The sequence below is a fragment of the Perca fluviatilis genome, chromosome 12 (assembly GCF_010015445.1).
Source record: "Perca fluviatilis chromosome 12, GENO_Pfluv_1.0, whole genome shotgun sequence".
Taxonomy (NCBI): Eukaryota; Metazoa; Chordata; class Actinopteri; order Perciformes; family Percidae; genus Perca; species Perca fluviatilis.
Window position 1 is genome coordinate 28,788,547 of NC_053123.1, and position 26,961 is coordinate 28,815,507.

Below are 26,961 nucleotides of genomic sequence, written 5' to 3' on the forward strand. Positions count from 1 at the left end.
AGGTTGTCACATCTCTCTCCTCAGCTCGCTTGGAACCTCGACGGAGGTAATACTAAAAACAGTACCTGTTGGCAGGTACCAGGGACTTTTTTTCATGATGGAAAACCAAAAAACGCAGAGTAGATGCGAGTCGAGCAGGTAACATGTAATGGAAAAACGCCATTATAAGATATGAAACACATGTGGATCAGTTATATGCAAAAACCCTAAAAAGGTACATTTAAGAAGATATGTGAAAATGCCCCTAGACCTCAGAGGGTTAAATGACCCAAGTAAAGTGTTTAACACTAAATGCTGATGTTGGATGGACTGGAGGCGTGTCCAGGGTGCGATTGTCTCCAGCTGACCGAGTCCCTAAGCAGGATCAGCAGGTATAGTATAGAAAACAGATGGATGGACACTGTTGTTCATTTCCCACTTCCAGACCAAAGTAACTAAACACCTCCATTACAAAACACACTCCAGCACTTCCTCATTACACAGAAAAACAATGTATTCATCACAAAAATTACAAATATTTAAATATTTCTTTGTCTGTCAATGATAGATAGTGATGTACAGAAAAAAACACATTTTAAAACAGTTTGATTATTTGTCTCTACAACTGTATTTGACATACAGACACAGGTGTTGCAGTCACAAAACATAATCTGCCTTTTTTTATTTTATTTTGACCGTAATAACAGCAACACCATTCAAAAACTGATCCTTGTATTTTTTATAAATGTTTCCAACATGTTCAGATGTTATCTTTTTTGCATGTTTTGTGCCTCGGATAAATGATCTCTGTTTTGGTGCATCACTTTGCTATCTGCTGTAGAAACCTATTTGACCTTTTTCACGTTGTTTTTGTATTTTAAAAGACTCCATACATAAACTGCAGGCTTGTGATTTGCACACCTGAGAGCTCTCACAAAACATCCATAGCTTTAATAACTGACTTGTCTTTATAATTGGCACAAGCCGCCGTTAAACTTTGAAGGGTTTCCTGACCTCTCCGGGTCGGGTGTTGGCATACACGTTTGTGTCCTCCTCATTTCTCTTCATCTTCCTCTGAAGGAATGCAACACAGAGAAAGAGAGACGGATTTCACTTTTACTCACAAACTCTGATTTGATGTGATGTGTACAGCACAGTAGAAGTGGAAAAAGTCAATCCACGTGTTCATATTTACCCAGATAACAATGATAATGCAGGTGATTGACAGGCCGTAGAGAAATAAAACACCACATCCCGCCCACATTACTGCCTCTGGGATGAATGGAGAACAGCCTGGCTGGACAGCTGAAAAGGTCTGATTGTCTCCCGGGACAGTGTCATTGACTGCTGCCAAAGACAGCTTTTCTATGAATTGATTAGAACAGAACTTATATGTTATTTTGTTTTCAATATATTACACACTGTATACAGTACAGGCCAAAAGTTTGGACACACTTTCTCATTCAATGCGTTTCCTTTCATTTTTTTATGACTATTTACATTGTAGATTCTCACTGAAGGCATCAAAACTATGAATGAACACATATGGAATTATGTCCTTAACAAAAAAGTGTGAAATAACTGAAAACATGTCTTATATTTTAGATTCTTCAAAGTAGCCACCCTTTGCTTTTTTTATTAATAAGGGAAAAAATTCCACTACTTAACCCTGACAAAGCACACCTGTGAAGTGAAAACCATTTCAGGTGACTACCTCATGAAGCTCATTGAGAGAACACCAAGGGTTTATCAAAAAAAGCAAAAGGGTGGCTACTTTGAGGAATCTAAAATATAAGACATGTTTTCAGTTATTTCACACTTTTTTGTTAAGTACATAATTCCATATGTGTTCATTCATAGTTTTGATGCCTTGAGTGAGAATCTACAATGTAAATAGTCATGAAAATAAAGGAAACACATTGAATGAGAAGGTGTGTCCAAACTTTTGGCCTGTACTGTATATCCAAAATAGAAAGCATTTTACCTCCCACTATGACTTCAGTGATGTGACAGATCTTTCTGTGTGGTGGAGGATAAATCACCTCAGCCATGCAGATGTACTCTCCGCTGTTGTTGGCTGTGACTTCAAACTGACCAGAGAACAAACTTCCTGCAGGGTCCAACTGCAATGTAAGAAAAAGAGAAATAATGGCATTTCTATTCAGGGACATTGCAGTAGTTTCAGGATAAATACTAAAGAAGAAGTTCGTACAACATCAGGGTTTTCCCTACCGTTTTTTTGATTGATTGATTGATTGATTGATATTTTTTATTTATGTGTCATGCCACTAAGTGGCCCATCCCACATGGAGTTACATGACACCAATACAACAGTAATTAATTCCACAGCTTCCAGTTCAGTGTCCACACACAACATTCTCCACTTTGCACAAAACAAAGAACAAATAAAACATACTACAACAGCCACAGCACAACAGTGCAATCCATACATTGTCCAACTAGAGCCAAACACCTCATACACACAAAAAAAAAAAAAAACAGACACAAAAAATTAACTTCCAGACAGATCTGTAAATAAAAAGTTTTATGTTTGAACAACCAAACTAACAGATCTATATCCTGCCTCATCTCTTTTACTTCAACTTTGTTAAATAATTGCAATCTTAAAGTATGGTAATATGGACAATACAAGGCAAAACAAACTTAATTCACACAAATCACACAAACAACAGTCTGTCTGCCTACCATTATAAGACTTAAGCCCGAGACACACCAGGCCGATAATCGGCCATTGGACAGTCTGGCGAGGTCAGTGACTCGAGTCTGTTCGGTGTGTCCCGTGCCGTCGTCCGTCTGGGGGACCATCGGCCTTCATTTTGGCCGACCTGACGTGTTCAGTCGGAGGCAGGGCAGTCGGGACTCACCCGGAAATGGCGAGCGGAATGAGCGTGACTAGAGTCTCTCAAAATCTGACGAAAATCTTTTAAACTGACCTTTGTTGTTTGCTGAAATGAAGACAGATTCAGCAACTGCACGGCCTATTTCTCGCTTAAAATGTTTTCAGAAACATGTTTCAGTGAACTATTTTAGTACAATATGAGATCGTATTCTGAACAAGCCGCCATGACAGTCTGGCTTTGAATTTCCGGAGAAATCAAACCCATGTGACGCGTTCATCCAATCAGCTGCCGGTTTCCATTTCTTGGGCAACAATACAGAGTAGCGCCTCAGTGTGTCCCGAGGCAGTTCTTTGGACCTCGGGGACCCGACTGATCATTCCGACTGGCTTTTCTGTCGACGGTCAGCCATCTGGTTGGTGTGTCTCGGCTATTAGGTGCAGCACCCTAGCCGTTTTTGCCACCACCTAAGCCAAATAAAATCAATGTGAGCATTAAAACTAACAAAATGACACTCAGAAATACCCAGATCTAATGGTTGTACTCGGTCCCCTGTGGACTTCTTTAGCAAATGTTGTCTTTAAGTTTTTTGAGTGTTATATATTTATTATCTGCTCTAGCTTTTCCAACGTTTTAGACACAGATATTGGTAATAATAGTGGTCCAAAATCTCCAATTGCATTCTTTTTTAATTGAAAGACGTCACATTTTCTTGAGTGTAAGTATTGAATAATTGGAGCCCGGACGCAATTTTGTAATTTTCTAAATTTATGATCCTCTGAATAAAAACAGAAAATTGGAGAAACAGGTTTAAAGAGACAATTTTTTAATTTGTTTGGAACCTATTTTTCTGTTTTTCCAAATGTCCGTTTGTGCTTAGAAAATGTAACTGATAAGCATTACACTGATCGTAAACATTGGCTGCGCTGTTGCTTACCTTGCTCTACGTTGACTACTAGTTCCAGCTTCACCGTCACCACCTTTTTTTTTAATATTTGTTTAGAAAATCTCTAAGGCCTATTTTCTTCTTCTCTTCTTCTCTTTTCTTTCCTTTTCTGAGCAAATGTCCGCTGACCGGACATGTACTGAGTGTACTGAACTTCAAATTAAATGACAACATAAAATTTTGATCAGATAATTTTTGTGTTGGGGGTGGGGGGGTTCTTGACCACTATTTCAAGGACAAATAGGAAGAAAACAAATAAAAAGCTTTTATGTAACTCAAATATTACATATTTTTTCCACAAATAGGCCTATTTTAATTTATTTTAATTTTTATTATTCCATAATTTAATAAGGGCCGAGTTCTGGGCCCGACAACAGATGACAGCCCTATGGCGGGCGTGCTCTGACCAAAACAAACTGCTGCGCTTCTCTCACCTTGTGGTGTGTAGTGTAGTGTAATGTACAGTAGCTGATGAAATCATGTGGTCAGAAGTTTCCCCTGTTGCTCGGTTACAAAGTAACCACACTGAACTATGTCAAGGTTTACTGCCCACATTATGAGCTCACTTCTACATCACATTCAAACAACAAATACCAGAGGTCAGCAAAAACAAGATTTGCAGCATACTCTTTAAAGCTATAGTGAATAGTTTCTGTCTCCCCCATGTGGAATTGTAAGTAATGCCAACAAAACTGTCGGCACGTCCACATGACACAAGACTTCCGTGATCGCGTACCACCCCCCCCTCCCCTGTCCTCCTCCACACAGTTGCTAGTAGCCAAGGAGGACACGGAGGATTAAAAAAACATGATGCACTCTTCAGAAGAGGTCATTATCTTCACTCGAGCTTCTGCGCGGGAAAGTCGCCGGACCCCACAATCTTCTGAAGAGAGTTGTGTGGAGCTGATGGTCTTAAATAGCTTTGTAGCAACTCATTTGGCTTGAATGTAACGGACGTTCATTAATATAAAAAAGTTACGCATTAAAGCTTTGAAGAGCAACTACAGCCTGGCTTAAAATCCAGTTTGTGCTGCCATCTAGTGGTGAGTCGCTGCATGCATTGTCCATAGCCTGTGAAGTGCAATGCAGCTGTGACCGATGTGTGTGAGGTTTCTCTGTAAAGAAACCCCCTTCTTGCATGACATTTCAGTGCAGTGCAATCCTGGAGCAGAGGTGAGATTCTGTGGCTTCCTAAAGTGGCAGGGCTTAACTCTTGTTGTAACTTGTCAGTCATGCTCAGAAAAGACAATCCTTCAAAGAAGACAATGCAAATTGAAGTCCAATGATACAAACATAACTACAAAAAAGTGTTTCGATGTGATTTGTGAACATACAGTAATCAGGCCTTAGACTTAACCCGACTACAAAACTGTCTCTAAGACATCAACGATTGGTTGGTTCATAACTTCCTTCAGCTAAATGAGGACAAAACAGAGATCATTTGTCTTTGCCTGCTCATATAAAGAAAAAATAGCCCGGGACAGGGCCTTTTTCTGTGGCTTTAAAGTGACTTAAAGTGAAATACTTAATGTGTTCCTTGTAGGGCTGGGCGATATGGAGAAAATCAAATATCACGATATTTTTGATCAGTAATGTGGATATAATGACTAAGTGGGTAAAGGCAAATAATATAACAGTTACAACAGTCTGGGAAGTTCAGAAAATGACATCACTTTACTGTAATACAGCCTTTAAAACCAATCTATTACAATATCCAAAATCTAAGACGATATCTAATCTCACATCACGATATCGATATAATATCGATATATTGCCCAGCTCTAGTTCCTTGGAAAAAAACTAATTCTGGTCACCACTGAAACCCACAAATACACAGACTTGTGTAGCATGTTGTAAATACAGAAATATATATGCTCACACACACACACACACACACACACACACAGAGACTGACCTTAGGCAGATGTATTTGGCTGATGTAGTGGCCATCGAAGAGGAGCTGATACTTGAACTCTGAGCTGACAATGGCAGATGGACAGGACACCGATACTTTACTGAGTTTTGACACCGTGGCGGTCGGTCCAACTGACAGACAAAAAGACAACAAGCAGCCTGGTTTTAATGAACTGAAGGACCATTGGGTTTTGAATCAGTCATCATTTATCAGTTATTGTGTGTCGAGTCTACTGAACTCAGCATCTAAATCATACTTAATGGATGATTGAATTATAATTTTTCAATCAATTATTATTCACTTTGCAGGTGACTCAGTGATTGAGTCGCTACTGTAATCACAAGGACCATAATCACGGTCTAGTTGTAAATGATTTGATTGACTGGTGTGAACGCTCGTTCCTGAACATAGAAATGATCTTTGATTTCAGAAAGAAGCCTCCGCCAAGTTCTCCTGTTTATATTTAAGGCTAGGCTGTTGAAGTCGTACAGTCTTCTGTTTTTATTCATGGCCAAGCTATTGAAGTTGTAAAGCAGTACAAATATCTGGGTACAATTATAGTCCATAACCTGACATTTGATGCCAACACAGATGTAGTCTGTGCTAAGGCCCACCAGCGTATGTACTTTTATCGGAAGTTGAGAAGTTTTAATGTTGATACATCATGAAAATGTTTTATTCTTGTTTTATCGAGACGGTTTTAACTTTCTCTTTTATCTGCTGGTTTACGTCCCTTACTTTAAAAAAAAATTAAGCACAGACTAAACAGCATTGTGAAAATGTGTGGCATAATTGCAGGGATACATTTAGAAGAGTTATCCCTCCTATACAGAACCAGAGCCATGAGGGAAGCCAAATCTATCCTCGCTGACCCGAGTCACCCCTTGTTATATGAATACAGGCTGCTGCCATCTGGTTGCAGATAGGGCTGCACAATATGAGGGAAATATCTAATTGTGATTATTTTGGCTGATAATATTGCAATATGATTCACGATATAAGGGGAAATTATAACGATTTGTAAGCTGCAGCATCACAATACTTAATTCGTTCTACACATATTTTGCCTTTAACAAATACCCCCCTCCCCACATGCGATTTGGATATTGCACTAGTCCATATTGCGATTTTGATAAAATTGCAATTTATTGTGTAGCCCTAGTTGCAGGTAAATTGTACCGAGGTGTAAGACTAAGAGATTTAAGAGCTCATTTGTCCCTGTTACCATTGGTCTCATTAATAGCTTGATGTGATTTGACCCCTATGAATATGAATATTAGTATGAGTACATCTGTAATGCGTGTATCCCGTGTATGAACTCTTGTTTTTTTATTCTCTGCTGGCTGTAAAACAAATTGCCTCCCCCACAGGGATAATAAAGTTTACTTAACCTTAAGAGGGGAGGTAGATTCGTTAAAAAAATGTTCATTGGGCACCCACTCCAGCCCAGTTTATTGGCCAAGAAAAATAAAAAGTAGCTCAGTCGAGTGGAAAACTGCCCAAACTGGCAACACTGGAAGAGAAGCAAGAATAATTGTAGCCTAGTATTTGTCCTTTTCTTGGAATGTGGAGGAATTTGCATATTACGAACGGTACTGTCTTTCTGAACTATCTTTTTGATTAACTGTCTGTACACTTACAAAGTTCTCAATGCTTCAGTTTACATGTAGGGACCCTCATTATGCTATCGTGGAAGTGTGGTGCTATTTTGAGCCTTGTTAGTGGTGTAGAAATAGAGATTTATTTTTACTTTCGCACGGCCCCGACGGCTAGCGTTATTAGCTAATTAGCGGTTTGCCCTAAAACTGGTCACATTCGATTAGCATGAACATATCCAAAAGAACGGTCGACTCGGTAATCATGTGTTATTAACCCCTAGGTTCATTTTGCGCCGGATTTGTCCTTTGAGGTATGGAGTGTGGACTGGTAGTTGGAGAGATGGTTGTTCACCTCCTGGGCACTGCAAGGCACCGAACCCCCAACTATATCAGCCAACACCCGGTTTGTTATTTCTCCCAGGAAACTCCCGTAATGTGCATGGCCCAAACTCCTTTATAAATAATCGGACCAATATGTTTGTCTTATGTTGACCAGTTGCCAGATCTTGTATGAAACGCAACCTATTCACACAATCCACACATCATATACAATTTTCAACCCGTTTGTCACCTCAACCTGGCAACCCATAACCCAGTTGCGCAGTTGATCTCTGCGCAATCTTCGCAGAAAGTTCAGACCCGAAAGTGAGCCGATAAAAAAGGCAGGTGAAGGTGGTGTTCCCGCAAAGAAATCGAAATATAGCTGTACATTTCAACAGTGTTGGGCGCAACAATTTCCATGCATCTTACCTAGTCATATCTTCAACCTCCACGCTTTTTGTAAGGTGTGTCGTATTGATTTTAATGTAGCGCACGGCGGGAAAAATGACATTACCCAGCACATTAAAACACAGAGGGTCTTACAGTACACTTAACAGTACCCTCCTTCCCCCCCCCCCATCAAATGTTGGCAGGTATGCCCCCAACTGCTCAGGGCGCCTGTCCATGGGCAGTCCCCTCGCTTTGACATCTCTCCATTTAATGCATGTGCAGTACAGGTCCTGTTTGCATGTGTGTGTATTTCGAGCCTGTGTGTCCCCTAACCTTTGTCGAGTGTTATCTATTTAATTTAGTTCTGTCATTCTAATGTTTTCTGATTATCACTGAAGATCATGAACTGTGGTTTTCAGAGCACTTTGATGCAAACAAAACCCCTCCATATCATAAGAGTGAACAGAGAAATTATCTAATAGCTTTAGGATTCATTCTACCAAACTTCCCCTGACATCAGGATCTGATTCCAGATCATTAACAGAGCACATGAAAGCCCTCACAGTCATTCTGAAAGTCCTGATGTTGGTTAAAAAAAATCTCCATCTGAGCAGTTTCCACTTCATAGAGCCAGGCTCAAGTTTAATTCTGAAGAACCGACGTTACATCTTCTTACCTGAGCATCGTGGGACCTTTCCATCACTCAAACACACCATCACCATCCACAGGACCCCTGCTCTCATCTTGTCCTCCTGATTGGATGATTTTGATTATTCTATACCAAGGAATGTTTTCTTCTCCTGCTAAGTGCAGTGGGGTTGTCACTAACCTCTCTCTCTCTGCAAAAAGACTAGTGGACCCACAAATGCCATCTCTGTTTAATATTACAGAGACGTTCAACACCTGAAGAGAAATGTGTGACTTTATGTGAATCAGATAGGATCACTTCCTGTGTCAGGCTGTGAAACCATAACAGACATGATGAACCCACATGTGCAAACACACACACACACACACAAACAAAGGACACATCAGATACAGATAAGCCTGCAAACGCATGCACAAAAACAAATACACATTTCTATATACACGTACAAATGTACCGGTATGTATGCATGCCAACATTCGTATAAATATGCACATGCAAGACATACAAATCCAGTCTCACCTTGAACAAACACAGACACACACACACACACACACACACACACACACATACAAACACACACACACACACACACACAGTGGTTGAGGGAGATTACAAACCACAATATCAACAACACTTAAGAGATTCACACCACTGACTTACGGTAAACTGCATTCAGTTATAACATGTGTTTATGTGTCCCTTTTAAAAAGAGTCATCTTGCAGACAGCTTTAACTCTTTTTAACAGTTTAAAAAAAAAAATACACGTTTGGTATGGAGTTAAAGGGGAATTGGTGGGAGGAGGAAAGTTGAGGCTTTCTCAATTTTTTTTTTTCTTTAGTGAGGGTGTTGTTTTTATCCTTTCCATAAAGAAAGGAAAATAAAGTATGGTGATGTAATAGAGTTAAACAAAGAGAGTATTAAAAGAGTTGAATTGAGACAAAAAGAGCAGACTATAAATTACAGTAAAGCAATTAAAAAAAGCACTGACTGACACCAATGCATTCTGCATGTGGGGCTTTAAAGAGAACAACATCTTTGTACTCAAGTCAAATCCATTTTATTTATACAGCCTTACACTACCGGTCAAAAGTTTTAGAACACCCCAATTTTTCCAGGTTTTTATTGAAATTCATGCAGACAAATGTCTTATTGTACCCTGAAATGAAAGAATAGAACAAATGAACAATTTAAGTTAAAAAAGAAATCATGGAATCAATTTATAAACCAAAATGTATTCTAAATGTTTGACTCATCAAAGTAGCCCCCTTTGGCAGATATAACAGCTGAACACACTCGTTGCATTCTTTCTACAATGGAAATCAAATATTCTTCAGAAAGTTCTTCCCAACTCTGTTGCAGAAGTTCCCATAAATGTGTGGCACTTGTAGGTCGCTTTGCTTTCACTTTTCTGTCCAGTTCATCCCAAACCAGCTCAATGGGGTTTAAGTCTGGTGACTGTGCTGGCCACTCCATGTTTTTAAGCTTACCATCTAGTTCTTTTTTGCTAAGGTAGTTCTGGCATAGCTTGGACTTATGTTTTGGGTCATTATCTTGCTGTAGGATGAACCCCTGACCAACTAGGCGCATACCAGAGGGTACTGCATGGCGCTGCAAAATGCTGTGGTAGCCGTTTTGTTCAGGGTGCCTTTCACTCTGTACAAATCACCGACCCTGGATCCAGCAAAACAGCCTCAGACCATCCCGCTCCCTCCTCCATGTTTGACAGTTGATGTCACACACTGAGGAACCATCCTTTCGCCTACTCGACGGCGTACAAAAATCCTGCGTGATGAACCGAAGATTTCAATTTTGATTCATCAGTCCATAGCACCTTCTTCCAGTCTTCAGTAGTCCATTGACGATGTTTCTTGGCCCAGGCAAGCCTCTTTTTCTTATTCCGACGTCTTAGCAATGGCTTTCTTGCTGCAACTGGACCTATCAAACCTGCAGCTCCAAGTCTTCTCTTTCCAGTTGAAACTGAGACTTGCTTATTACGACCACTATTGTGCTTGAAGCTGTTGTCCTGTGAGCCGCCTATCACGCAAGCTGTTGACTCTCAGAAACTTGTCTTCTGATTCTCTTGTGGCTTTGGGTCTGCCAGACCTCTTCCTGTCAGAGTTTGCCCCAGTTTCTAAGTGCCTACTGATGGTGAAGAATACTGTACTCACTGACACCTTGACTTCTTTGCAATTTCTCTGTAGGAGAGACCAACATTCTTAAGTGTTATGATGGTCTGTCTCTCTTCCATTGTTAATTGCCTTTTTCCTGCCATTTTTATAGCAACACACTACTTTCTGCAGTACAATACTGTTCATATAATGCTCACCAGGGTACGGTACCACAGTGTGTTCCAACAATACTTGTATACAAACAGAGGGGGTTGTAAATAATCCAGAAGTTGGAACACCTGTGGGAATTGGTAGCACCAACTTTCAAAGCTTGATCAACCTCCACTGCTGCAGAACAGCTTTACGTTGTTAACCCATTTCTTGTTCCCTGAAAAAGGCCTTTTTGTAAAATACTGAAATGTACTTTATTTTTTTAGTTTTGGGTAACCCTACTTTTTTTTAGCCTCAGGCAGTTCACCACTTACCTTTGTACCATTTCAAGCTATTCATTGGACTTGAACTGCTAAAATTTCAATAAAAAACTACAAAAATTGAGGTGTTCTGAAACTTTTGACCGGTAGTGTATATCACGAACCACAAATTTCAGGAGGCTCTACAATCACACAGCTTACTACACCCTCTGACCTTTTAAACCCTCGCTTTGGATAAGGAACCCCCTCCCCCCAAAAAAATGGGACCTTTAACAGGATAAAAAGAAAAAAAAGAAGCGTGAGGAAAAGCAAATGAGGAGGGATCCTTCTTCCAGACCTGCAATTGATGTCATGTGTACAGCAGAGACTAACATAATTACAGTATAATCCATATGATCCAAAATAATACTGTGAACATAAAAAACAGGTGTCACCAAACAGCTAGAGCCTGAGCCATTTAACCTTCTCTCCACCCTGTCACCTGGACCTACACCTCCTTTTTTTTTTACTAGTAACTTTATTGATATGTGGAATTTGGGGCATGGAATGCTGGTTAAATCTTTTTTCCTGCTGGTTAAAAGTTGTATAAACTGAGTTCACGAGAGTTTACTGCCACTCTAAAAGTCTTAATGCTTTGGATTTTTTTGCTCAGATCCAATGTTTTTTTTGACTGTTCACATTACCTTTTAAAATGTGGCCTGTATGAGATTCCAGTGTGAACTGTTTGCAGTTTCGAACTGAACCACATGCGCAAAAGAACAATAACAATGACATCAGACGCAGCATGCTGTTGCACTACAGTTAGGGAGGTTATGGAGGAAGTCAGCATTTTCGCTTTTATTTCAAAATGTTTGTGTAATGGCAGCTGTAACATTAATGAGCAGGTGCTGAGAAGGAGAAGAATGAAGAGAAAGATATCCAAATTGGATATTAATTATAGTAAAAGTCGCAACAAATCCGCCTTGGTTGTTCACACTGCGGCCGCATTGTAAAAAAATCAGACCTGGGTCAGATTCAGGACCACATTATGGAAGTGGTCCAAATCTGATTTGAAAAAAATCTGATCTGGGCCACTTTTGCCTGCAGTCTGAACATAGCCTATCTCTGGTCCGGAGCCAAAGAGCACCTGGCAGACTGCTTTGCACAAGCAAGTGCGTGGCCTGATAGGCTGAGATAGCAATCTGTGGCTGTGCTCTGGAAAGGTTATCAAAGCACTGACATATGTCATGCAGTCAAAAACGATTGTTGTAATTTAAAGGTTTTGTGTTCCACAGAGGACTGCGTGGAACATTTTAATTCCCTATTTCAGTCAACTATCTATCGCAAGCCAAGAGGGGACGTCCCGCTGCAACCGACTGCTCGCCGCCTGTCTCTCTGTTTGTATAATATGTGGCTCCTCCTCGCAGATTTTTTGTAAAAATGGAAAAATTGTGTTTTTGACTGACGTGGAGCCTCTTTGTACTGAAACGTCAAGATGAGGTAAAGCGGTTGAGGTTTTAAATTTGAGTTATTCACATATAAATCCACAATGAAAATGTGAACCCTGTGAGGTTTTGGCGACAGTGACATTGTCCCCACCTACTCAGTGCAACACGCCGCGCACACACACACACACACACACACACACAGACACACACACATGCACACGCTCACACACATTGGGTGTTACTGTGGTTTACAGCTGCAGCGTACATCACCTCCTCTTCCTTCCTCTCTGCTGTGTACAATATTTCTTTGTCTTTTCTGATTAAAAAAAAGAAGTCCTATATCCTGGCCCAATGTGGGATGTAACTAAGTACATTTACTCAAGTACTGAACTTAAGCAATTATAGGTACTTGTACTTTACTTATACTTTACCTTTGGAGGCATATATTTTACTTTTTACTCCACTACATTTATCAGACATATTTAGTTACTTGTTTGCAGATTCAGTTTCATGATCTCAAATGTAAGTCAACTATTAAATTGATTATTATAGATTTAGCTACACAGCAAAAAGTAATTAAATAAGCTCCACTTTTACCAGCTCTAACATTAGTGATGCTTACAATTATAATCCAGTAATAGCCATTCTGCACACTGACTAGTTCTACTTTTGGTACTTATATTTTCATGCCGATGCTATGTTTTACTTAAGTAAGATTTTAAGGACTTGTTTATGTTTAAAGTAAAATAATTCCTCCAGCACTTGACAAAGAGGGAATCATACTATATATTATATTTATTTATTAAAATGATCTCTAACTGTACAGACAATACATTTAAAATGCTGTAATATTTTACAATCCATTAATTTATCCATTATACCCCTTTAAATGTAAGGTTCTTTAATCACATCTTTATTACAGTAATAGGTAAATTACTGGAATTTAAAATGAAGGATTCCATTTCATAATTGTGACACAGGTGCTGAGCCAAGACATGCGCCTACAAGATGACATCACATCACTAGTTCAGATACAAATTACATATACTGTAGGTTTGAGTATTCTTATATTGTATACATTACTGTATTTGTACATTTTTAAAACAACACATCTGGCTTCATTTTACAACCTCACAGTTCAGTTGTCTTTCATACCTTGTGTTTCTTGGAAGATAATTTGAAAATATTTTATATTCCGAATTTACTTCATCTCGTGATCTCTTTATTTTATACTGTAATGCTTAGATTTGAACAGATCCTGCTAATGTTGCATTTTGGTGAATACTGTACGTCAACATTAAGCTTTTTGTTTTCTCCACTGCTGTCCTCACAGGCAGTGTCAGACCACTAGAGGTCACACTTTGGTTTACTGTAAATATCTGTTTAAAAACTGAACAAGGTGCCTATATTAAAGTGTGTGTGTGTGTGTGTGTGTGTGTGTGTGTGTGTGTGTGTGTGTGTGTGTGTGTGTGTGTGTGTGTGTGGCGTGTGTGTGTGTGATAATCCAAACATATCTGGCTGACAGACTGGTCTATTAAATCAGTCACACTAAAACTGCATTCCCCATCATCTGCTCAGACTGGAAAAACTAAATCACTCCAGTGTGTGTGTGTGTGTGTGTGTGTGTGTGTGTGTGTGTGTGTGTGTGTGTGTGTGTGTGTGTGAGAGAGAGAGAAAGAGAGAGAGAGATAAAAAAATCTTAACTTTAATACAGAAATAGAAATATAATATAATAATATAAGCTATACATATACATATATAACGACAATAGAATAGAATGACCTCATCAGGACTGATTGGTTGAGGCTGATTTCTGGGTTGGGCAGGACAGGAAACAAGGCACCGGAACGCGCAGGGCACGGATACGCGCTCCCGCTGAGTTTTTTGGGATCCGGTGTGGAGCTAATGCTGCGTCAAGTCAGACTCTAGAACACCGGAAGTGAGATAATTTTAGCTTCATGATAAAATAGCAACAAATTTGAGAGCGACATTTCCGGTTGACTACTTGGTTAACTTTGTACAATTTTCAAAATAGTTGTTCCTCCATGAGGGTTTGTTTCTAATAAATAAACAAACAGTTGTGATAATGTATGCCATTTGGTATGCTCCCCCCACTAGATAAATCTGAGGAGTTGTGAGGTGATGGACAGAATAGGGAAGCAGAAAAAAAACATATTTTTGCTACAAAACATGATGTGCTTTTTTCAGGTTTGGGTTGTCTGTTGTGTTGTGAATTACACGTTAACTCCTCAGTCTTTTGAGCTCATTGAAATAAAACCAAAGGAAGGTAAACCTGGTTATAACCCGTAAACAAATGTAGGCTACGATATACACTAGGGCAGTGGTCACCAACCTGACCTCTACCCTGGGGAAATGCAAGATCTACATATCAAATTATTGAGAGAAAAAGAATGCCAAAAACACTTGAGGCATTTTATTTATGCAAAAATTATTTGTTAATGTATTTAACTGGAGTAATGTCTAGTTGGAGGGGCTCCAGCTAGACATTACTCAGTTTAAAGGGGGCACAAGAATAGCAAAAGTTGGGAATCACTGAGTATTTCACCTGGCTGCATCAAGCTCTGTTCATCTGGGAATTCTGATGACAATTAATGCAGGACTCAGCAGTATGGTAGAGGAATCAATAAGGCTGTTCAATCAATCAATAAAACATGAATCAGTACAGTAAAGGATATTAATGACAATTTGAATTTGGATTTGTAATATAAGAATGTGGCTATGGCAGTGTGCAAAACAACATTGGTGATGAGAAAGGGAAAGGAAAGTAAATGCATTGCAACACAATGCTAATGACATCAGAATTTAGTAGGCCTAATATATTATGAGAATGTACAATAAATACAAAAATATTAAATACATGAAAATTGTGTTTATTTTAAAAGTTCGGGGATTATATTGCGTAGGCTATACTTCATGCTGATGAGTAAGCGATTTGTAAAAAATAAATAAATTAATAATCATATACTTTTCTTCCTTTATCATATTTTATATCTTTCACACAGCAGCGAGGAGGGTTTATTGTGAAAGTCAGGCCCGGAAGTCCTCCATTTTGCCTGCCTCTAACTTGACGCTGGTGTTCGCGCTATTGGGATTCAGTGTGGCAGCAGGGGAAATCTGGGATATCTGGGAAAGGGGAGTCGGTGAAAACCGGGACTAAACCGGCAGAAATCCCGACGAATCCTTGACCGTCACACCGCGGGGGTTTCCCACCGGACACTTCTCCTCCGTCTCCCCGTCGGTTGGCTGCGATTTTCCTCCCAGAAATCTCCCTGGATCCGCACAGTAAGTAGCCCCGTTCCCCTTCACCTAAACGCATCTCTAACCCAACCACATTCACCCTGCTTTCTCTTTTTTTCCTCGCTGTTATTTTGTTATTTATTTTTTTTGGGGTGGGATTTAGAATTCTTCGCCAGTTACAACCGTGACATTTTGGACCTTTTATTGCGTGGCAACCGGAGAGCGGATCCTTTAATTAGCATCCGCTGTAATGAAAGCCAATTAATCCCGTTAGTGGCTGCATGTGTATGCAGAGAAAGGATAAGGGTTGGTGGTGGTGGTGGTGGGAGGGGGTGACAGAGAAAACGACTAGCTTCACATAAAAAAAAAAAACAGGTCTTTGATTCACATCAGCCGGTTAAATGCATTTAGCGGTGACTGCATATGCACACAAAGGGGTATTTTGTGACTTTAAGCGCCGTCATTCGTTGTGCATGTGTGTTGTTTTATTTCCCCCCGGTGCTGTATTAAACGCAGCAGGGCCTGCAGAGCACAGACTCCCGGCCTGGATGCGCAGGTTCGTCGGGGAGCAGCAGCCGGCTGACAGCGCCTTCTCCAGCCGGAATATTTGCGTTTAGTTCTGCAGCTCGAAGGCCCGGGCGTGCAGAGCTGAGCTGACACAAGCAAGGCGTGGCATTCATATAGCGTTACACAGCCATGGGCGTGTTCCCCCGCAGCTGCCAGCCACACGACTGACTCTTAAAATGTGGAGTTTATAAAATAAATAAATTAATAATAATAATTTATTAGATATATATCACCCTATGTGTTCATTATTGTGTGCACTTTTTAATTCAATTTTCTGTAATAACAGCCTGATCAGGGTTTGCCCCAAGTCCCATTTAAAAGACATTTAAAATTCAGCATCATCAGACATGCAGGCCTGCCATCTGTCTATCTGTCTCCAATAAACAGCGGAACAATCCACCCAGAGAGGGTACACCAAAAAATGTCAGCCGTGAAAACACTGTACTCCCCAAAACCAACATCTAGACCCCACAGCCATCTTTAATCTTCACTTGAACGTTAGCATGTTCAACTTTACACCGAATACGTATCCCTTACACCTACATGTAACACTTCCTGAAGTGATCGAATACACACACTCCTGTTCAGTGTGGCTGATCACAATGTTTCTACCAATAAGCCAATGATGTAATTTTGACATGAGACAGGTCTACTAGCAGCAGGAAGACATGACCCACATGGTTTACTTGCCAAACGTTAGACAGTGAGACTGCATACAATTTATTGCAGGACGACAGGATGATAAGACAGGGTGACAGACCGTTACTTCAGACATCACTTGTCAAAACAAAAAAAAAGATTAAAATGATGCAGTTTACGATGTCACTGATGATGTTCGATGTTTTTTTCATGCACAGGGTCATGTATGAAAATGTGTTCCCATAAACTGTGATTGATGAGCTAGCCTAAGCCTAACCCTGGAAGTGGATTTATAATTCTGCGTCATGGAGTACGGCAGTCCCGCTGTAGATCCTTTTAAGTATAAGATGAATAGTAAAAAGATTTTACCCATTGACAGACAGCACTACTGCAGCAGTGTGCCGGCGAGACGATAAAATGCAAACCGGGAAGTCCTGTTTGAAGATTGATTGGCCAATATATTTCTTTGCCAGATGACGTTGGACTGCACTTTGGCAAAAAAGTTGCGCCAGGATTGAATTTTCTCTCTGGGTGTCATTGAAATAAATAAGAATGCTGTTTTTGATTTAGCGATATCATCAGCCTGAATGTGGCATAGCCCTCTCTGGGTATTGTTTTAAAAACTGTAATACAATACAAAACCTATTAGTTTTGTTATCCATTGCTAAAATGGAACTTCTTTTAAAATCTTACCTTGACAAATATAAACACATTTTCCTTATTTTTCATTTGACTATAGAGCCAGAGTTCTCAAATGTTAGATGTCTAAATAGAGTGGTCTAACCCTGACCCATCTTAATGGAAATGTATGTTTCAAAGGTTGTTGGTGAGAACTTTTGCCGACCTTAGTGGTCCCCTAATACTGTATCTGAAGTCTCTTTTATATAGACCTTAGTGGTCCCCTAATACTGTATCTGAAGTCTCTTTTATATAGACCTTAGTGGTGCCCTAATACTGTATCTGAAGTCTCTTTTATATAGACCTTAGTGGTCCCCTAATACTGTATCGGAAGTCTCTTTTATATAGACCTTAGTGGTCCCCTAATACTGGATCTGAAGTCTCTTTTATATAGACCTTAGTGGTCCCCTAATACTGGATCTGAAGTCTCTTTTATATAGACCTTAGTGGTCCCCTAATACTGTATCTGAAGTCTCTTTTATATAGGCCTTAGTGGTCCCCTAATACTGTATCTGAAGTCTCTTTTATATAGACCTTAGTGGTCCTCTAATACTGTATCTGAAGTCTCTTTTATATAGACCTTAGTGGTCCCCTAATACTGTATCTGAAGTCTCTTTTATATAGACCTTAGTGGTCCCCTAATACTGTATCTGAAGTCTCTTTTATATAGACCTTAGTGGTCCCCTAATACTGTATCTGAAGTCTCTTTCCCGAAATTCAGCCTTGGTGCAGAATTACAGCCACTAGAGCCAGTCCCACAATGAGCTTTCCTTAGGATGTGCCATTTCTGTGTCTGTAGCTGTTGAGGAGGAGAGGGGGTGGGGGGGGCAAGGTATCTGTTGTTTGTACATGCTGACTGTATTGTTTGTTTTTACTATGACTGCAGCATGGGTTAAGTGTCCAAGACAAATTTCCCACGATGTGGGACAATAAAGTTAATCTTGAATCACTCTGAACTGCATGGCGATTTCATGTGTGATTTTTTTTAATTTTTTTTTTAATTTTTTTTTTTTTTAACAAAACTGAAATTTGAACTGATGTTTAATACGTTCTCTGAACTAAATTGACCTACAGTCACTAGTCATGGGAGATGAGATTCTGTAGTCTGTAATCAGGCCCATCAGAGCTGCTTCGTAACCATTCGGACAGAATTGTGACGTTCCATCTCGCGTGCAGCAAAGTGGGGCAGAATGCAGCATCTCCCGGGAGTGTTGAGGGTTAACTGGAGTATAAAAAAATCCCGACTGCCCTACTTCAACTGAAGGCTGCTCTGACTGTCAGCCAGGGCTTCACATCTGAGACCTGCAGGGTCCTGGTTTCCTGATTAGTATCTTTCACTGTTGGGTTACTGTTTCTGCTCAGTATTTTCCCCAATGATCCATCTCTAAATTAAGCAGCGTGGCATTATCTTTTGGATTTTCTGTTGATTGACTTTTGGTAGTTGGTGTTCTTTCCTTCACTTTGATGCCTTTTGAACACCTGGTTATCCCCACTATGGAGGTGAATCGGCAGGGAAACCCTGAAACAACGTAGAAATGATTCCCGAACACATTTTTAGGGCTGGGAATCGCCACGATACAATATTATCACGATACTTGTGTCACAATACGATATTATTGCAATTTTAAACCCATATTTGTGATATTCTGCGATATATTGCAATTTATTACCTTTTTGCCAACTTCACATGATGTCCCCAAAAGGAAAACGTTGTCAACACAAAGCAATTGGTTTCATTATTCTAGGACCAAAAATTCTCATGTGCAATTTTTTTTATAATAGAAGTAAAAAATCGATACTTGGCCTCCGTGTGTCGATACTATATTGCCACGGAAAATATTGCGATACTATGCTGTTAGGATTTTTTTTTCTCCCACCCCTACTAATTATATTGTGTTTTTGTAATATGGTCATTTCGACAGTAAGATCTTTGTGATATCTAATTACTTTTAGCTCCACAACACCCTGAAAATGGCAATGTCTGTTCACTTTGCTCCAAAGCCAGAAATCGTGACTGCTGGACAGCCTTCCTTATGATTCCACTGACCACCACGTTTGTGTAAAACAAGGTATCTTGTGGTGTCAAAACCCATCAAATTCCATTTAGCTGTGGATTGGCATTGGCTATGCAGTTCAACCAATCCCAAGTTCCATTCTCATTATATTTACTGTGTGCTATGTTTTTGTAGTATTCTGTTTTCTTGTGTCTTGGAGTTTTTTTTGTGATTGTTGTGGGCAAAAATCCTTGATTATATTATGGCACGTTTTCTTAAAAAATGCGATTGAATATGCGGGATATTTATGCAATTTTATGCGATGAAATTGCGGGAACTTGCAAAAACTGCGGTTTGATGAAAAAGAGGAAAAAAAGTGATTTTTTCGATGATGTTCACGTCGCGTAATTACGTCACTTCATAACGTTCCCACGGCAACAGGGGAAAATGGCTGCTCTTGTGTGAAGTAAACGCAACATTTTTCAACTTTCTGCTAAGATATATGAAAACGTGAGGATTATGCAATCGTGCAAGCCCCGCATATTTTGCACGGAAATCGGCAATTTATGCCTCGAAAGTGCGGCGTATTTGAAAAACTGCGGCCCTCGCATAACTATGCGGGCTTTGGCTGATTATGCGTTGAATTATGCAATCGCATAATCACGTTTTTCTGGAGGGACTGTCTAGTACAGTATAAAAGACATCAGTGTACTGTCTTGCACAAACAGGAAATGCTATCAGACTAGAGCCAATTAACATCAATCAAACTGACTTTGGAATGTCACTGACAATTAAACTTCATTTTTTGCTTCTCTGTGATAAAAATGGTGTTTTTATCACCATTTATATTTCTTTGTAATGTTTTGCAGCTGTGAGAAGCTCCTGCATTTACTTTGCATCTGGGGAAAATGCACAAAAATCAAATGTTTTATAAGTATGAATACTGATACAGCATACACATACATGGAAACCTACTCAGAATATGTATGTTGTATGGCATCGGGACACATCAGTAGTCTCCAGTGGATGACTCTTTTCGTTGGTACCTTCAGATCCATATTTTAACTGGAAATATTAAAAACCAAAGAGTCAGATTGCCGGGAAATCAATGAGCACATTCCTGCTTCCCAGAGGATGATTTCAATCCAAGAGCTTTCCTATAACACCGCCCCCCCCACAGATCTAGATGTACCCAGATATTACAGATGTATGTGGTTAAAGTAATATGGATATAATAAGTTTGCGTAACCCTCTCATCCACAGTTCATACAGTTTCTTGCTCAGGGCCACTTTAATACATGAGTGTTTGTGGGAATTTGCAAACATCTGCATTTCCAGGCTCCGGGGGAGGCCTGCATGTGTGCTTCCTCTGGCAGCGCTGCAGTCATCTTGTAAACATCGGACTCAATGTACTCTACTGGTTACATCTGTATCCGCTGCTCCGGCGCAGTTTGTAAGAGTAGTCTCACTGGTGGCTGCGAGAGGTTAAACCAGGTCACCATCTTCTTGTTTTCTTCTTCCTCTCTGTCCGTCTTTTTTGTGTGTCTTCTCTCTCTCTCTCTCTCGCGCCAAGTGTATGGAAAAGTCATCCCTCCTTCTCTCAGGAAATTCCTCCTGGTCCCAGGGGTAAGACGGATAGACAGAGAGGGTGTGAAGGAGCAGCAGAGCAGAGCTGTTATAGAGGGACAACCCAGGCTTCTTATTTAGCCTTTTATTTTGTTGTGAACGTTTACACTTAAAGGTCTAATGTGTGGGAATTTCTCCCATCTCGCGTTGTGATCATATATCGCAATCAACTCTCTCGCGCCACGCAGCTACGGTAGCCTTCAGGTTTCAAAAAGTCGGTCTCTTGCTCTTTTCAATATCTTTTTTATGGGTGAAGAAGAAGAAGAAGAAGACTCCTGTTCCTGAAATTTTGATTTTGAATACGTGTGGTCCTCCATGTTTCCTTTTTCAAACTTGCTGGGGGCCGGGAAGCTATAATAGCCATTAGCAGCATTAGCAGAACCTATGAGTTTATCATGTGACAGTGAAAACGCGAAAGGCGGAGCAGTATGTCCTGTATGTCCCTTACAGGCTAACGTATTTCAAGATGGAGCATGAACATGGAGCGTCTACCCCAGTTCATGCGAATGCAAATGTAAAATTTCAAGCCAATAGGAATACTTGGAATTGATTATGGTGGTAAATATTCATGAAAAAGGACAGACAAAGTGAACGGGCAACACAGATTTTGATAATGAACAAACTAAAGGCAGCACGGTAGCACGGTGGCTCAGTGGTTAGCACTTCTACCTCACAGCAAGGAGGTTCTGGGTTCGAATCCAGGTCGTTCCAGGCCTTTCTGTCTGGAGTTTGCACGTTCTCCCCGTGTTTGGCTGATTTTTAGAATGTAAGGGACGTCACCTGTTTCCAACAGCCAATAGAGAAGTCAGCTGGTAAAGTCAGCTATGAACTACAGAATTAAAATGATCCATAATCTCTCTTGTTTTTTTTGTTTTTTTTATGTTACAAACAGCTGGTCTAAATGTCAGAGTTTTAGACGGAGCCTCAACGACCGCCCAAAAGCACGGTAACGAGAGACTGAAGGGCGAGGGAGAGCACCCAGCGGCGTTAGAACCAAGCAGTGAATCGGAGAAATAAAGCGTGTTTTCGCCGATTCATCACTAGAAATGCAACTGTAGCAAGCATCTCACTATCACGAACGTTATCCACATTCATAATTAGACACAACTAATGATATATCCAGCTACAAAAAAGCCTAAAAGTCGGAAGTTAGAACGGAAGTACAAAGAGGCGTTGTCATGGAGACGATGCACCGTCTTGTCGCATTGGTGTGAGATGGCAGCTTTCAGAACGCTGCAGACCAACGCGTCGCAAGAAGTTGCAAGTTTCAACTAGTCTCGTCGCGAATTTTTGGTCTGACCTGGGCTATAGCGTGTTAAAAAGAACTACCAAGGGAACACTTCACTTGAAGGTATCTACATACAGCTGGGAAAATAAGTATTGAACGTGTCAACATTTTTCTCAGTAAAGATATTTCTGATGGGGCTATCGGCATGAAATTTTCACCAGATGTCAGTAACAGCCCAAGTAATCCACACATATACAAAGATATCAAAACAAATAAGTCCATAAATTAAGTTGTGTGTAATAAAGTGAAATGACACCGGGAAAAAGTATTGAACACACTTGCTGAAATGTATTTAATACTTAGCAGAAAAGCCTTTGTTGGTAATGACAGCTTCAAAACACCTCCTGTATGAAGAAACTAGTCGCACACATTGCTCAGCTGTGATTTTTGCCCATTCTTCCACAAAAACAGTCTTCAAATCTTGAAAGTTCCGGGGGCGTCTTCTATGAACCTCTTCTTTCCCGAGGGTTTTCAATTGGATTCAAGTCGGGTGATAGACCGGGCCATTCTTCATTCTAACAGCTTGATTTTCTTTCTCTGAAACCAATTGAGAGTTTCCTTGGCTGTGTGTTTGGGATCTTGCTGAAATGTCCACCCTCGTTTCATCTTCAGCATCCCGGTGGATGGCAGCAGATTCTTATCAAGAATGTCACGGTACATTTCTCCATTCATCCTTCGTTCAATTCTGTAAAGTCTGCCAGTGCCAGATGCTGAAAAACCACCACACGCCCCACACCATGATGCTCCCACCTCCAAACTTCACTGTTGGTATGGTGTTTTTAGGGTGATGTGCAGTGCCATTTCTCCTCCAAAAATGGTGAATGCTATGACAGCCAAAGAGTTCAATTTTATATTCTCCCAGTACGTCATTGGCTTGTCCAGATGTTGTGCAGCAAACTTTAAGCGAGCTTCCACATGCCTTTTCTTGAGCAGTGGTGTCTTGCGTGGTGTGCGTGCATAGAGACCGTGGCGGTTGAGTGCGTTACTAATTGTTTTTCTTTGAAACAACTGTACCTGCTTCTTCCAGGTCTTTCTGAAGATCTCCGCGAGTGGTCCTTAGTTCTTCGTCAACTCTTCTAAGTGTTCTATGGACTCCTCCGTCTGAAATGATGTTCTTTCCACTTCCGCATAATAGCCCCAACAGTGCTCACTGGAACTTTCAGAAGTTTAGATATTCGTCTGTAACCAATGCCATCCGTATGTTTATCTACAATAAGCTTACGAAGGTCTTGGGACGGCTCTTTGCTTTTACCCATCATGAAATACTTCTTGGGTGACACCTTGTTAATGAGAAACCTTTTGTATAGGCCATCAGTTAGGACTAATCCAGCTGATATTAATTTGCACTAATAGGGGGCAGGATTGCTTCCTAAATACAGACAGATTTCAGCTGGTTTATTGGCTTCCCATGCCTTTTTACACCCCTTTTTCTTCATGTGTTCAATATTTATTCCCACTATCATTCCACTTAATTACACATTACATGTTTGTGTTGATTACTTGGGTTGTTACTGACATCTGGTGAAAATTTCATTCCAATAGCCCCATCGGAAATATAGTTACTGGGAAAAATGTTGACGCGTTCAATACTTATTTTCCCCGCTGTAAGAGTGACATGACACTGTCATGAAGACATGACACAGTCATGACACTGTCATGACACATGAACCCTAACCCTAACTTGTCATGACAAAAACCGAATGACCCTTACTAAAAGAAGCGTTTTAAGCGTCATAAACGTGTCATGTCACTCTTATGTAGATACCCTCAAGTAAAGTGTAACCCTCATTAACCCCAATTAATCGATTAGTAGGGTTGGGCATCGTTTTGATTTGAACAATTCTCATTCCAATTCCGACTCTTCCTTTCGATTCTGGTTCTTATCGTTTCTCGATCCCGATTCTTTGAGTGGTGGAGATGAAATGGGTCACATGCTATTTTCACAATTAAGAGGAAACCTTTATTTTGATTCAGTGGGGATTTACAGTTTTACCGGGCTTTTTTTTTTATTTTTCAATGGAAATGAAAGCCACATTAGAGTGCCACTTCCTGTGCTCCGTGGCTGCAACACAACAAGCGCCTGGAAGTATACGCTGGCCGCTACGGAAACCCAAACTTGCACATGTTAAATTTGGAACCGATGATCTGATTCAAAACTAAAGTAGTTAGAGTAAAAAAATTCTCTGATTCCACCTTAAATGTTAAATGTTAAATGTGAGTATTTTCTAGTTTCTTCTCTCCTCAGTGAGAGTAAACTGAACATCTTTGAGTTGTGGACAAAACTAAACATTTGAGGATGTCATCTTGGGCTTTGGGAAAACACTGATCCAAATTGTAACCATTGTATAGACCAAAACAACTAATCCATTCATCCAGAAAATAATCGACAGTGAAAATAATCGTTATTTGCAGCCCTGATGTTAAAGCAGTTGTGAATAAAGACTGTTTTTGACACTTTTCGTCCACGGTGCATTCAAGAAAAGCTCAGACATTTGAGATTAAACATCAGGCACCTACAAAGCCATCATTTTAATGCAAGAAAAGCATTCATTATTAATCATATTTCATGTACCATTACCATAAATTGGATTCAAAACAAGTGCCTAAATGTGAACTCAATAGCACTAACCCTATAGTACAGTGCCTTGCGCTGTAGTGTAAAGTGTAATGCAGCACTCCTGTGTAGTAGTCTACTCTACAGTGCAGTCTGTTTTGCTGTGTCAGTGCTGAACCTGCAGAGACACTCGCACATTAAACAGCATCAGGACCGGAGCAGGAAACTTGTGTGTGTGTGGAGCATAGACTGTAGAAAAAGATGGACAATGCATCTTCACTTCCTCCCACTATAAAAAAAGAGAAGCCAGAATATTGGGGATACAAGTGCCGCCACCTTGTTATTTTGGAGCCAGAGTCGGCGGAGTAGCGATCGGCGATGGTAGGCTAGATGGTAGATGTTTTTTTTTTTTTTGGGTGCTCAAGAGCTTTGTGCTGTTAAATGTTTAGTTCTGGCTCAGAGTTTGAGAGCCATGGGCCTCTGGGTGGCACAGATAATAACCAAAGCAAGCCTGAACCTGCTCAGCCGCCTCGGTAGCTTAACAGCCATGTTCACATGTATAGTAATAAAATGGCCTAGTTTCAGTCGGGTTGAGATTAGATATTGGATTAAATTTTAAAGCAAAGCAGAGCCGTAGAAGCTGAACTAAATCCTAGGTATTTTATTTGAATACAGGAAAACTGAATTACTATCATATAAAAATCAAAGGACTTCAATAATTAATTTTTTTACAGAATTAACTTCAATCAGGACTCCAGTGGAAGGTGTTTAGTAGCACAATATTGAGGCATAAAAGTTAATATAAGTGATAATTTTTTTTAAATACATTTAAGGACACAGTTGTGTGTGTGTGTGTGTGTGTGTGTGTGTGTGTGTGTGTGTGTGTGTGTGTGTGTGTGTGTGTGTGTGTGTGTGTGTGTGTGAGATACAAAGTTTTCTGCTGTTTGTTGTTGAAACTGGCATCTGAATGCAATGACTCAGCATGAATGTGAGACACCCCCTCCCCCCCCACACACACACACACACACACACACACAGACAAACACGTAGCATTAATGGGGTATCCAGATGAGGTAACCGCACTCCAGTTTCCTCTGTCTCCCCTTAGTTAACCGCTCTGTAAAGTAAACACAAAGGACCCATACACAAACAGCAAATCAGTAAAAGGGCTTGATGGTGTGTTCGGAGCATCTTAAAATGTTAGTACATTTAAAAAAAAAAAAAAGATCTGGATTTCTCTGGTTCTGGGTTAGGTATTCTGTGGCGCGGGAGGGAAACCTTTGCAAACCCCTCAGGGTTCAGAGGTCAGGGATGCCTTTTAGAAAGCTTAGTTGGTCCGAAGGACATTCCTCGCATAGTCCCAGTGATGTGGTCAAAGAACAAGGAATTGTGGGAAAACAATTGTGGTTGGCGCATTCCAGTCGTCACAGCTGACTGACAAATCCAGTCAGCTGTTTATACAAAATAGCAGGCCAACATTCAGTGCTTTTTCAGTGCTTTTACTTCAACTTCAATAATTTGAGAATACCGTAATTCCTCAAATAAAAACCGTGGCCTTTTATTTACCTGAACTGCAGAAGGTACCAGGCTTTTATTTGAAGCAGGCTTTTGTTAGAGGCAGGCCTTTATTTCTAATTCCATCTGTTTGATAAGTATAATTGTTTTAAATAAACGGTTTTAAATGAAAAGCCATAGCGTTCCAGTGGACAGAGATCATTCATTTTTTAAGAAACA

The 26,961-nt window shown here is 40.2% G+C and overlaps 1 protein-coding gene across 4 annotated transcripts in view; it reads left to right on the plus strand.

Annotated features, from left to right (window-relative positions):
• The first annotated feature begins 15,697 nt into the window (after positions 1–15,697).
• The window catches only part of raph1a (Ras association (RalGDS/AF-6) and pleckstrin homology domains 1a), an 88,377-nt gene continuing 77,113 nt past the window's right edge, over positions 15,698–26,961 (plus strand). For 3 of the 4 annotated variants that reach the window (XM_039818102.1, XM_039818104.1, XM_039818105.1), the window contains exon 1: positions 15,699–15,926. The gene's annotated coding sequence lies outside the window, so the exon portion shown is untranslated. Of the gene's footprint in view, positions 15,927–26,961 lie in introns of all 4 variants that reach the window. The other variant, XM_039818103.1, reaches the window with a different exon arrangement.